Source organism: Sceloporus undulatus, chromosome 2 (genome assembly GCF_019175285.1).
Source record: "Sceloporus undulatus isolate JIND9_A2432 ecotype Alabama chromosome 2, SceUnd_v1.1, whole genome shotgun sequence".
Lineage (NCBI taxonomy): Eukaryota > Metazoa > Chordata > Lepidosauria > Squamata > Phrynosomatidae > Sceloporus > Sceloporus undulatus.
This window is the reverse complement of record NC_056523.1, coordinates 85,971,161-85,985,921: the sequence shown is the minus strand read 5'-3', so window position 1 is coordinate 85,985,921 and position 14,761 is coordinate 85,971,161. Positions and strand designations below refer to the sequence as shown.

General features: G+C 39.2%; 1 protein-coding gene across 4 annotated transcripts in view; it reads left to right on the top strand.

Annotated features, from left to right (window-relative positions):
* Positions 1 to 14,761, top strand: part of SGCD (sarcoglycan delta) — a 719,570-nt gene that overhangs the window by 160,974 nt on the left and 543,835 nt on the right. The window contains exon 1 of one of the 4 annotated variants that reach the window (XM_042451263.1): positions 10,118 to 10,136. The exons of the other annotated variants lie outside the window; for them this stretch is intronic. The gene's annotated coding sequence lies outside the window, so the exon portion shown is untranslated. Of the gene's footprint in view, positions 1 to 10,117; positions 10,137 to 14,761 lie in introns of those variants that run through there. 4 annotated transcript variants of the gene reach the window in all.

Genomic DNA, 14,761 nt, shown 5'->3' with positions numbered 1-14,761 from the left:
TTATTATTATTATTATTATTATTATTATTATTATTATTATTATTATTATTTGGTGCTGTCTACCAGAATGCCCCATCCAGCATGGCCACTGGGTGTATGTATGGGTAGAGTATTAAATTTGATACATGTAGATACATATCATATGTAGCATTAAGCATTTTTGATAATAGGTCTGCAGTATATGTATCAAGGTCTCCCTTTATTTCACGTTGTTCTCTCTTTCATGTTACAACTTCTGTTACCTCCGCTTCTCCTTTTTCTTTCTATTTTGATTTCCCTAATGTTTATTTTATTGTAACTTTTGTATCAAACAGAGTCTTGTTTTCTCCCCTCTGCACCCACTAAGAAGGAGTACAGGATGTGTGCAGGCAGCACAGTGAGTGAGTGATAAAGGAGAAAGGGAAGATTGTACATGCTTTCATATGCTCATCTAGTCCTCTTCTTTATCTCAGTACTTGGCAGATAGAGTTCATTGTGCAGATATGCAACATGTTTTGGAATGAGGGAGGGTTTCAATCTCCCCCTAAGCACAATGGTACACTATTAAGTCCTATGGGAATGTTTTATTTTATTTCATTTATTTCAATATTTGTTTATTACCTATCAACCTACCATGACTCTCTGGCAGCAAACAAAAACAGGTAAAAAGCATTCTTTAAAACAGACTGTAACAACCTTTTAAAAAGTTTTTAAAAGCACATATGATTAAAACAATAAGAAAAGCCATTCCTAGTTTTGGGGACCAAAACCATGCAAACCAGTCACATGATATTTTGTACTTGTATCATTTGATAGGTCAGTTTCAATCATATGCTTTCCATGCAACTGTAATGTGGGAGATTGTTGGGCATTTAGTAGTGAAAATGAAAAAAGCCCATAGAATTACGAAGTCAGAATAGCAGTTAAATGTATAATATGACACTTTTCCTGCAGAAACAAGATGAATGAATGGTTGTCACAATATTTCCCCCTTTTCCTCTAGAGTTCATCTTCCTAGCAGTTGCACTCAAAGTGATCTTAATTTGCCTGTCTTTCACTATCAAGTAATGATATCTTGCTTGTCTTGATTTATTTGTCCAAGTGATCTCCTAGTGAGGGTGCTCATGTCTCCCCCCCCCCCTCAGTTTTGAAAGATTAACTTTTAAAGCATGTAGTGGTTAGGAAAGATTTTAGAGCAGATCATTAAACAGAGAGTCTGTGAACATCTAGATGGCAATTCCATAATCACAAAAAGTCAACACAGGTTTCAAAGAAACAAGTCATGCCAGACAAATCTGATCTCTTTCTTTGATAAAATTACCAGTTTGGTAGAAGAAGGGAATGCTGTGGATATAGTATATCTTGATTTCAGTAAGGCCTTTGACAAGCTTCCCCATGAGATTCTTGCAAACAAGCTTGTAAAATGTGGGCTAGATAAGGTAACTGTTAAATGGATTTGTAATTGGTTGACCGGCCAAACCCAAAGGGTGCTCAACAATGGCTCCTTTTCATCCTGGAGAGAAGTGACCAGTGGGGTCCCACAGGGCTCTGTCCTGGGCCCAGTGCTATTCAGCATCTTTATCAATGACTTGGATGACAGAATTGGGGGCATATTTATCAAATTTGCAGATGACACCAAATTTGGAGGAATAGCTAATACTCCAGATGACAGGATCAAAATTCAAAATGAACTGAATAGACTAGAAAGTTAGGCCAAAGCTAACAAAATGATATTCAACACAGAAAAATGTAATGTACTGCACTTAGGGCAGAAAAATAAAATGCACAGATATAGGATGGGGGACACCTGGCTGAACGAGACTACATGTGAAAGGGATCTAGGAGTCCAAGTAGACCACAAGTTGAACATGAGTCAACAGTGTGATATGGCAGCTAAAAAGGCCAATGCAATTTTAGGCTGCATCAATAAAAGTAGGGAACTGTCTGACTAAAAGATTGTATGTACAGCGCTGTGTAAATTTACAGCGCTTTATAAATAAAGGTTAATAATAATAATAATCAAGAGAAGCAATAGTGCCACTGTATTCTGCTCAGGTCAGGCCCCACCTGGAATATTGTGTCCACTTCTGGGCACCACAATTCAAAAAGGACATTGAGAAACTGGAGCGTGTCCAAAGGAGGGATATGGATAGCTTTTCCACTGGCATAGCCACAATATATCTCTAGTTTTGGTGCAACGTGGATATAACACAGCTCTGTAATTTACAGTAATGAATCAGACTTTTTGGTGATTTTAATAGGGATGAACAACAGATCTCAGTAGAACTTCAAAGCACTTGTTTTCTACAGTACTTACTTACAATGAAATCGTTCTTGTCAACACAATGAAATTTACTTCTCAGTAGGGATGCATAAGCTTGCGGTGTATCTTTGTCCCAGGTTCTTAATGAGTTTTTAGTTCTGAGATTTTGTTTTCATTGTTTTTGCTTATAATTTATTTATAGCAATGTTTGCATGTTGACAGAACTACATGGCTGCTCTAATACAGTACTAGCTTTTTGCATCTCATATCCATTTCAACATCCATGGAATGATAATTTTATTCCCTAGTCATGACTGTGAGTATAAAATTAATCTTGAATATTATGTCATATATAAACTTGTAAAGTTTTAAACCTTTGTGCCTGGCTTCTAAATGAACATATATAGGACTAGGTTGCCTTTCCACAGTGAACACAAAGTTTCATCTGTTTCAATTCATCATTACAAACACACAATCAAATTCCTGGAAGTAGTAACACTGTTCCCAAAAAGAAGTGAGATAACACTTGAAAGTTGTCATTTTGTTTCTATAGGAAATGACAGCTTGTGAATTCCATCAGTTAATCCACTATTGAAATAACTAGTAATGCCTAGAATGTGTTGATTGTATAGTTTAGCTGCAAATTAGTTAAGTGCATGTGCATTTAATTGTTGAGACCATTAAAAGCTGCTTTCCTGCTCATATCCTCAACCTGATTAGCATAATCAGACTGATTTTAAAAATCTGATTAATATCAAGCGTGTACTCTAGTCAATACTAGAAATTGGATTTAGCTCATAGTTTTGGAAATCATTTGAAACAGTCTAACCTCATCACCACACTATTTCCCATTAGCTTGTTAATAAATTGAATTAGGGAGACACACTGAACCAGAAATGACACACTGAACGACTGTCCTGTGGTCCTTTTCCTTTGGTCTGATGTAGTATCTGTTCAGAGCTGTCCTGGTGTTCAAAACAACAACAAAAAGACCTTCCTTTATTGCTGCATATTTTACATCTCGACAGATTTATATACTGTTATACACAATGCTCATCATACCTAGTCAGCATGGTCAACCTAGCACCGGGTTGTGGAAAGCTGGACTGTAGATGTTGGTTAACTTAATTGTGTTATATTTATCCAATGTTACACACATCAAGAATTCCCCACAATTTTCTTCTGTGATGATGTCCATTTCACACTGTGGAAAACACATTCTGATTGGATGACACTCATTTTACATACACCACACTTGGCAGTGCAATCCTATGCATGTTTGTTTAGAAATAAATTCCCCAGTAAGTGTATTTAGGATTGCAGATTTTTTCTTAGTTAACACAGTTGGTTTTCTATATTCACAGATTCAGCATCCACAGATTCAACCATCTACAGCTTCAAAATATTTTTTTAAAAAATTCAAAAGGCAAGCCTTGATTTTGCCATTTTATATAAGGGGCACAATTTTATTAAGCCATTGTATATAATGGGATTTAAGATCCATGGATTTTGATATCTACAAGAGTGGTGGTCCTGGAACCATAGTTCAGTGTATACCAAGGGCCCACTGTATAGGATTTTATATTCCTACCATTTATTTTTCTGCTCCTTATAAGTTTTTCATTTCATTTCGTTTTGTTTTGTTTGCAGAATATTAGCATGAGTGACAGTTGTTGCTAGAAAGTATGAGTCATTGTCTAATTACAGCAAAATAAATTTGCTAGAACAGGCCAGACTAATGAATATGTCACACTTACCCTGCTCCCATTTGTGCTATTTGAAGTATATGTTCTGGTCACACATTAGAGGGGCATCAGAAAGTAACCCTATTTCTTCAGAAAATAAATCAACACATTCTTGTCCACTATGCTGTCTTCCATTTAAATTTATTATTTGCATCAGTTTGACATTCTTCATCTAGTTTTAGCTGCCCAGATTTTCAAGGTAGTCCTTCCCTTCTCCAAGTATGTGAAGGGATCTTGTGGCTTATATAGTAGAACTTTCTTTGGTTTCTACTCTGAAGAAGTAGGCTTAAGTTTACAATAGCTCATTCCACCAGCTTCTTTCTTTCAGTTAGGGACTATACAAACAGACCCTAAGAGGTGGCATGCAGCTGCCCTTTTACTGGCCAGATTGAGGCCACAGCCACCACACACCATGGGCCTGATCTGGCCTCTTGAGGGCACAAAAAGGAGCCGCGAAATGTAGCTCCTTTTTGCACCCTCTAAAGGGTGTCACAGCTATGGCAGCATGGCTTTGTGATGCCCTTTTGGCACTGCATCATCTAGATGCAGCGCCAGGGTTGCGGCATGATGCCAAGCGCCTTCTAGAAGGGCACGTGGCATCATGGCATGAGGGGGCGGAGTCATGGCATCCAGCATGTGGAAGCTCCACCATGACTCCACCCACAGGCTGGCACTTTGTGCCAGTCTGTATTGGGTGTCAGTCTCAGAGATGCTACAAGATCCCCTTTGTGTACTGATTTTCCAGACTAACATAGCTATGTTGTTCCCTTCTCCAAGTAGTCAGCTTTGAAAGCAGTTTGAAATACCAGCTGTGGAGAATGTTGGTGTACAGCCAATGGGAATGAATCCAGAAAAAAGGTGGGGTTACTTTCAAGAGCGGATATAAATAGAGAGACAAAGGTGTCAGTTAGGAGGTTGTGTTATTTCGCCCTGAGGAGTTAGGCAGCTGAGGAGGCTGGGTAAGACTGTTGTGAAGGGCAGTTAGAAGAGGTTTAGGTACCCAAGTTAAGGACAAGAATGGTCCAGAGTTAAAGTGTATTTGATAGTATGCTGCTTGGGGGGGGATATATATATATTGCTAGGAAGTTGTGAAGATTAGAAAAGTAAATAAACATTAGGAAACTGAGGAAGTTAAGTTGGTGGCTGGTGTGGTCAGAGATAACTAGAAGGGTTAAGAAATAGAAAGGCTAGATAAAGGTTTGGTGGGAACTAAGAGTATATAAAGAAACATTGATAAAGTCAAGTAGAGGAAACTGTTAAATCGTGTAACTACTGAAGTATTGATACACCGTATCAGGCGTGAATACCATCCACTAAGAAAGATATTGTAATCAACCCAGCTTGTACATAAAATTCTTTTGTTTGTTGCAAGAAGTAGTTGTCTGAAGTGGTTAAAGAAACATATTCAAAACACTAGCAAAAGAGAGAAAAGACATTTATTAGTTGGGACACGTCAGAGAAAAGTAGTTGATGATGATGATGATGATGATAATAATAATAACATATTTATTTATATCCCGCCTTTTCCATTTGGGGATCGAGGCAGGTAACAACAGAGTTTATGATACACAATATAAAAACAATAAAACCCACAAAACCCTGACCCTACCCTCCCTCCCAAACTATAAAAATTAACATAAAACATGATTAAGATATATAACAGTAAATACACTACAAGATTATTCTACAATCCGCAAATGACGAGGAGATAAAGTAGGAATGACAGATGGAATCGGTTCTGGGCAGTTATCACTCAGGAAAGGCCTGCCAGAAGAGAAAGGTTTTTGTCACTTTTTTAAAAAGCCTCCAATGAAGATAATTGGCGAATCTCTTCTGGCAGGTCATTCCAAGCTTTGAGAGCCACAGCAGAAAAAGACCTCTGGGAGGTCACTGCCAATCTGGTCTTTTTTAGATGTAAAAGATTTTTCCCGGAGGAACGGAGGGTACAGGAAAGATTGTGTGGGAGGAGGCGTTCCTTCAAGTAGACTGGACCAGGCCATGTAGGGCTTTGTAGGTAATAACCAACACCTTGTACTGAGCCCAGAAGCCAATTGGCAGCCAGTGTAATGACTTTAGAATAGGTGTAATTTGGTCAAACCTAGATTTTCCGGTGACCAGTCTGGCTGCTATGTTTTGTATCAATTGAAGCTTCTGGACATGGCACAAGGGTTGCTCCATGTAGAGTGCATTACAGAAATCAAGATGAGTGGTTACCAGGGCATGTACAACCATTTCTAGGTCCCACTGCTCCAGGTAGGGGCGCAACTGGTGTATCAGCCGAAGCTGATAACAGGCGCTCCTGGCTGTCACGTCAATCTAAAAGGACAGATGAAGCGACGAATCCAGGAGCACCCCCAAGCTGCGGATGCAGTCCTTCAGGGGAAGTGTGACCCCATCTAGGACTGGCGAACATATCTCCATACCCGGGTTGGGGTTACCTATCACGAGTACCTCCGTTTTGTTTGGATTCAACTTAAGTCTATTTTCCCTCATCCAATCCATTTACCTATTTCAGGCAGTCATTCAGAGGAAAGATGCCCTCCTTGATGACTGAAACAGTCTGAGACATAGAGAAATAGCGGCTTCATGTAAATGTTTTTTTTAAAATAAATTTTATTAAGTTTAAAAAACTTAATCATCTGTAACATAACATCAAAAGGTAAAAGAGTACAAAAATTACAAAAAAAAAAAGAAAGAAAAAGAGAGAAAGAGAGAAAAGGAAGAGGGGGAAAAACATACAGTACTTATACAACACAGTCAACCTTGCAGGCAGTCATTGAGAGGAGAGATGCCCTCCTTGGTGACTGAAACAGTCCGAGACACAGAGAAATAGATTTGTGTGTCATCAGCGTACTGGTAACACCCCGCCCCATGTCTCCGGATGATCTCACCTAGCGGCTTCATGTAAATGTTGAATAGCATTGGAGACACTATCGTGCCTTGAGGGATGCCTGAACTGAGCTCCCTCTTGGCCGAACAACTGTCGCCAAGTGACACCATCTGGAACTTACCTGAGAGATAGGACTGGAACCACTGCAAAGCAGTGCCTCCAATTCCTAGTTCCCTCAGGCATTCAAGAAGGATACCATGGTCTATGGTATCGAAAGCCGCTGCGAGATCCAAGAGCACCAACAGGGCCACACTTCCCCTGTCAATGCACAGAGGGAGATCATCGACCAAGGTGACCAGGGCAGTCTCAACTCTGTATCCCAACCTGAAGCCAGTTTGAAATGGATCAAGGTAATTGGTGTCATCCAAACTGTTGGGTAGATGAGTCTCACCTTCACAAATTGGTGGCAGCAGTGACACACAGTGAAAAGGAGTGAAAAATTTTAGGAGATTTTGGCACTGCCATGTTGCTGCCACCATTTTTGTCACCTTTGTTTGTTTGTTTTATTAATAATTTACATGCTGCCCTTTCCCCAAATTGGACCTAAGGTGGCTCACGAAAGATACTTTAATAAACAATGCTCTGCTGCAATGCTTATGCACAGTGAAAGTCCTGTAGCTTGTGTCTTTCCAGACTGTTATTCCCCCTGCCCCACAGCTGATCACATAATGTGAGACAGGAGTTATCCTTGAGATTTGAGATTTGCTATGCATGAAATTGTGCTGAGGTGATACAAAGCAATATTCCCTTCTGGAACCCGCACTTATTTTCTTTACCACCTATTGGCTGTTTGCTCTCTTCTAGCAGAATTCATAGGCCTCACAAGGGTAACCTACATTTTGTTATGTGCCTTCAAGTCAATATGAATTTAGGATAATTACCCTGCTCATAGGGATTTCTTGATAAGATATATTCAGAGGAAGTTTGCCATTGCTTTTTCGTAAAAGTATGAGAGAATATGACTTGCACAAGGCAATCTTGTGGGTTTCTGTGGTTGAGCAGGAATTTGAATTTTTGTTTCCCAGAGTTGTGGTCCAAATGTCAAAACTACACTACTCTGGCTCTATCATAGACATCTCAATTTCCAGGTATTTTGGGGTGTGTTTAAAGGCCAAATCCATTTGCTGCTGTAACAAAACCCCCCCACAAAGAGTCTAGTGGCTCTTCAAGACCTACAAGTCATCTTTGACATAATCTTTCACAAACTGTATTTCACTTCATCATGCATGTCATGTCAACTGAGTTGATAATACACATGTTTGGCTGGGAGAGGAATGTTGAGAAATTGAAATGTAAAAGGCATGAACATTGGTGATAATTTTAATAGTGGTCACTTAATGAAGAGTAATCGTGAAGTGATAAGGACATTATAGCATAGATAACACATGGTTGATGGAATGTCTGATTCAAGCACAAGCGACAGTTTAACCATTAAATGAACCCTAGAGTGTGTTTGTAGGATTGAATTTGGAAATACCAGAGAGTAAAGAAATGCAAAAACCAGACAGTATGAATTTCTAAACAGAGGTCATGTAACAAACCAAAATTGAGAGGTACTACTGATAACTCTGCATAGTTGCACTACACGTGTAGTGAGATAAAAAACCTTTTTTCCTATTCAGTTCATAGCAGATAGGGGTGATCATCTTGGTAAATTCTTATTCCCATTGCACGCTGCTTTTCAAGTCCTTTCGTTCAAGGATTTCTCTGGATGCTTCAGCAACCCTCTATGTAGGAACCTTTTTTGCCCTTTTCTTTTTCTGTTGGGATAGCTTTCACACAGCACACATACACACATTTATTATGATGGGAGTGAATGCTTCTGCATTCTGAAAGATTTATATACTAGTTTCCTTATAGTAGTAGTTTGCAATTCTGCTGCTAAAAATCCTTTTTTCTTTTTTGAAGGACAAAAGAAATTCACACTGAAATCAACATAATTAAAGATCGCATGAGATTTCTTCCAAAGGAAAAGGGAGAAGAATAACAAGTATTTTTTTTCCATGCTGCCAATGTAATTTGAAAGTTGCTAATGCAGTATGAAGTAGAAATGAGATGTAAAATGAAGGCCACCCTGGATTTCTTATTCCATCTTCAAAATTTCTATCATCATGGATGCAATACAGTTGAATGTCACTTGTTGAATATTATGCTGCCTAGAGACTAGTCATTTGCACTTCAAATGAACTGGCCTGGGGTATTTCAGATTATGTTCTCACAGCTGCCATGAATGGAAGAATGATGTTTGAATTACTGCTCTGTTTTCATGCATATGTACAATTCAAGGACCATTGGATGAGGCGACAATATGACAAATGAGTGTCTTGACAAGCTCTGCCAATACGATCTCTGAAAGACAGATGATAATGTGTGGTCACCTTGGAGAAGAAACTAAAACATCTAGCTTAATCTGATAGTGATTTTGCCTATACATTTTTTCTGCATTTCTTTAGCTGTCACAAATGTGGATACAGCAGCTGGAAAACTGTCTTCAGAGTTTGGCAGAATTACATTTTTGAACAAAAGTTAGTTTCTTGGAGTTGTAATCCAAAAAAAGTAATGTCTACAAGATCTGTAAATTTATAAAATTCCAACCAATATCTCAGTATGATCTTAAAAACTGAACTGGGCAAAGGAGCATTGGGACAGCATAAAATAAGGTTGAAATAGAAGTAGTGAACCTTTCTCTGTGTGATGTGTGGAGAGAGAATTCATACAAGCTACATGCCCAGCACCCTCCACTCCAGTTCTGTATCTTTCCACATTTGCTTGGAGATGAGTATAGTATCTGCTGTATCAATACTCCTACTCTAAAAGAGGTTTCTCCCCGGACATGTTAATTTTTTTTTTCATTTTTTTTAAATAGGAGCTTTCCAAAAAATTTAAAATGTCTTCTTACATCTAAGGAAAAAAACACCTGAGCAATTCAGGATGGAATCACAGTTTCTTTGAACACAGCCAGAGGTTAAAATAAATACAAAGCAGCTGCCCCACACTTTCACTAATGTCAAGTTTCTTTTGCACTCATATTACATAGTGAAATCTCCTTTGTGTCCTGAAGTATTGTTGACAGTTCACGGGATAAAAGAGTTAAACCTCCTTCCACACTATCATGGCCTGTATCTGATTCTGCTCACTCATCAGAGCTACTTTTACCAAGGGCAACAACAAACTCAGGAGATTTAATCACAAGTCTCGCAACATCCCATCAAATGTGGCCCTGAGTTGTTCCTGTAATCAGCATGGGGGCGAGGGCAAGGTCAGTGCTTATTTGCCATATTTCTTTTGCTTCATCCTTTATTACCTTGGCTGTTTTCATTTTCCATTTTTTAATGTACAGATTGTATATCCTTCCAAATTGATCCTCAAGGTAATTCCCTAGCAGAGGATATGTTGTCTCAACTTTTTTTTTTATTAATCTTGTAATTTAGACTATTTTTCATCATGCATCATCTAACACAGCAAAAAAGTATTACCTTACATGTAACAACATTACATGGCTATGTAGTTCTCTTTCACAGGACAATTTTGATTCTGTTTTGAAAGTATGTGGAAGGAGCCACGTTTCTAGTCTCTTGGAGAAAGTGTTATCTCTAGACAACACTTTTGTCCATCTTTGACACTATTTCTAATCCTCATGATAGACTAGGCCCATAGAATTTAGGGGCAGAAGACATGGGCATAAAGAAGCAGCTTCTGGCTACGTTGGAGACATGTTGTTTATATGATGCATCCCTCAAATCTGGCCAGAAGCCATGCCGGGGCTGAGCTCAAATCCTTTAGAGTGGAACAAAAAGAAGCCCAGATAATCCAGCCCCTGGCAGCACAGGTTGGGGGCAATGGTGATGGCCCACTTTAAGAGTGGGCCATGTGATTTCCACGGACCTGGCCCACTTGTGGCTGGGGTGGCCTTGGGCTGCTCCTTCCCACCTCTCTGTTCTGGGCCATAATTGTAGGACTGAATCTAATTATTTGCCACAACTAAGCTAGGCTAATAATAAAGACACTTAAGTTAGTGGGAGGACCAAGGGTTAGGAAGATAGTTTGAGGGAAAAGAAACACCAAAGTATTCAGGATCAGGCAGGGGAAGAAACCTGTAGAATCTGGTGGCTGTCACATCATTTGGACCCACTGTGGTGGTGGGACCCAAAAAACATAGTGTGAGAGGATCTAAGAGATCTGGCAGTGTCACATTGTCACACCTGGTAACAGGATGGTTTGGAGATACCTTATTCATAAGATCACCATTAGTTGAAGTTGACTTGATGGCAATTAACAAAACTAAGAGCAGCAGCAAATACGTTACAGCACAGGCACCATATCAAAAGTCCTTCTTGAACATCAGGTTTATCAACCTAATGGTTGCTTAACATAGGCTGGCTATTATGAATCCAGTGCAAAAAAAAATGTAAAGAAGGAACAGGGTAGCCATAAAAAGTTTTTGTCTTTGTTGAATTGCATGTCTCAGTATATAAAGCATGAGCACCAGTTTCATCCCACAGCATGACCAGGTAACAATCTAGTCCATTACTTCTAATTCAGGTTTGAGCCCAAATAAATTCATAGAGCTTTTATCTGGTGAAGTATTGATTCTATCAGCTGATGCTTTTGTGTAACACAACCCTGAAACAGACACATTTTATATAGCTTGGCTGGTTCAAAATAGGCTCCTAACTTAGATGTCAGGTTTCAGCATGATTGTTCTGTATCTAACAAGATAGATTTTCAAGGTCCAGTAGTCTGCTTATGGGATGAGATAAAAGTTGTACAGCTCTGGAGCCTCAGTCAGGATGAGATCCATCGCTTCCATGTTATAAAACTCGTAGAGATGACCCTTCATTGATGTCTGAATGAGTTGATGTCAGTAGATTACCTCTGCAAATGTGTACCCATCTTTGAACTGTAATATATATATATATATATATATATATATATATATGAATGAAAATTGAGATAGTCAGCCTAGCAAAGCATCCCCCCCCCCCATTTTCCCCCCCCCCCCCCCCCTCCAATTGAGAATTGAAACATTTCAACATGCTCCAGAGCTTTGGAGCTATTTTTGTCGCATTTACAGCAGGAAAAGGCAACATCCTAACATTTACACACCTCTGTATTCAAGAGCTTTCACTGAAGGCCTGTATATAAATGTAGCTAATGAAATTGGGGACTGTATGGCCTCAAACCATTTAAAGTAATGGCATGAGCAATCTCACTCCATTACTTCTGAGTGGAAGCAATTCACACTAAAGCATAGGTTCCCTAAGGAGCAGACTTGCTCAGACTGAATCTTATTTACAAAAAGGACAGAGGAGTTTGTTATATAGCACACAGCAAGTCATCTTCAATGTAAACCACAGGTTCCAGCTTGGTTTAAAGAGAGTTGCATGTAGTTTGTGTCACAGAAGTGGCAGAATACAGCTATTTAATAATTTATTTAATTTAATCTCACTTTTTCTCCAAGGAACTGAAGGTGATGTACAGAGCCCTTTGCTGTGTGTAGGGGGGCGGGAGGTGGGGCAGTGCAGTGGTGTTAGGAATTAAATTTAGCTATGGTTTTGTTTTCACAGCCAAGGTCACATCAAAATACCCAGTCTTTGTTTCAGACAGTGCCTATAGTCCTAACCTGATATGCAAACCCCATACCTTTGGTTTCCAGATACACATAAGACTGTACAATCAGTGTACAACTTAGGGCACTGTGGTACTTTGTGACAAAGTTTAGAACAACAAGAAGGAAGAAATCACACAAAGAGCTCATACATTATCCCTTGCAGTTTTCTGTTAGCAGCAGATGACTGTCAGTGATCATGCCCAATATCTTCCTGTTGCTGAAAGTTTGAAACATTCATATTCACACTTCATGTTTGTTCTGATCACTCGTTTTTGTTGTTGTTGTTGTGCTGTACCCTTTTACTCCTAGCTCTTCCCATATGACTATGCCTCTGCTTCATACCACATACATACCCTCCATTATTTCACAGATAAAAACAGGGACATATGTACTAAACTAACAGCCAAGATGATGAAAGTTTTTCATGAGGAACAACAGACAATCTATGAGAGGACACAGCATTTTTCTTTTGCCTGAACCTACTGAGAAGGACAAGATTCTATCCCTCCTTTCCCCTCCCTTCTACTGAGTTAGTTGAACAAAAACTTCTTTTGCACTTTGAACTGATTTTGCAGCAATTGAAGTAAGCCAAGAACTTTCAAATTCATTTTTTTAAAGCTAATGACTAACAGCTAAAAACTAATGGAATGATTAGATATATTTTTAGACATTGAAACTTAAAACAGTAAAATGAAATAGAATGCAATTGAATGAGCACTATTAAAGTGTTTTTGTTTTATGTTAAATGTTTCTGTTTTGTGTTTTCTTTGTTGTTGTTGTTGTTGTTGTTAATTTTGTTTTGTATGTTATGAAAATGTACTTAATAAAAACAAGTAAGCCAAGAGCAAAGAGGGAAAATAGGAGGAAGAGAGAATCTAAGGCGGGATACAAACCGCCATATAGTACGTATTGTATACGTACTAGGGTTAGGATGGGGCAGTGCTTCCGCACCCCCTAACCCTAGTACGTATACAATACATACAAGATGGCGGCTCCCCTTCCACATGGGCGCTGCCATCTTTACGTACTGGACGCATAGCGTCCAGACGTGTCGCAGCGCCTATGACGTTGCAAATGCGCCAGAGGCGCCGCGGAAAGAAGCTCCGAAATGGAGCTTCTTTTTTGCTCTGCGCGGGAGCCGTGCGGTTTAGCTGCTGTGGCTCCCGCGCGGAGCAAATGGCGCCGGCGGGGGACCGCCGCAAAGCGGCGGTTTGTATCCCGCCAAAGGCATTTTAAAAGCAGCTGAAAAGGTGAGAATCAACTGGGACTGTTCTTGTCAAACTAGGAAAGTTGGAGAGTACGCACATATTATCACCCCTTTCTCCCAGACCAGCTCAATGTGCATTTTGGGACTTTTTTGTGAAAAAATTGTTTGACATAAACTATTCTGCATTTCTGCATAGAAAGCAGCGTCTTCTGCACAAAATACAGCTTTCTCTTTGAAAACGTTGTTTCCACCCAAATATGTTTTTGGCACAAATTAATTCATTAGTGTCCATGAGAACTCATGCTTAGGATCTAGAGATTCCTAGGGAGAACACTTCTCTAGGCATTTGTAGATCCTCCAGCATAATTCTGTGGTCAACATCTGGCAGATGTTGATAACATATTTGCACTGGAGGATCTAGAGATTTTTAATTTATAGTTTCTTCCACTTTCATTGGGGTCCTGTGGCCACATTGGTACCCTTCAGGTGTTTCCTTTACCAACCCCATTAGCCTTATCAGAGTCAGTGGTTAGGGACTGTGGGACTTGCAGTCCAAAACATCTGAAAGCTACCAGATTATCTCCTCACATCTTTAAGGAAAGCCCACCTTTGTTGTCCACTTACTGCAATATTGAAGGAGTATTCAGTTTATGAAGTTTACCAGTGAGGAAAGATTAATTAGTATGAAAAATTTTTGTGAGATTAAGTTAAGGTTATTTAATTATTGCCAGTTGTAAAAGCTTTGTCTCTATGTTTAGAGAGAGTGTGTATGTGTATTCACATTCTTTCTGTGGTGCTATTGTTTGTAGGAAGTGATGTCTGAGGGAAGGATATTTTTTTAAAAAAATACTGTATTGTTATTTGGAAAGTGTGTGGCAATACTATTTAAACTTAAATGTGGTCAAAGTCAAATTGTATGGATACGCAACACATGCATGTAATAAAGGACATGTGGTTCAAGATAAAAAATAAATTGATTTGTAATATTCCAGAAAGGATTATTGGGTCAGCTGAAGCAGAGAGCTATCTGGGGTTTTTTCTGAAGACAAAATTAATTTGGAAGGAA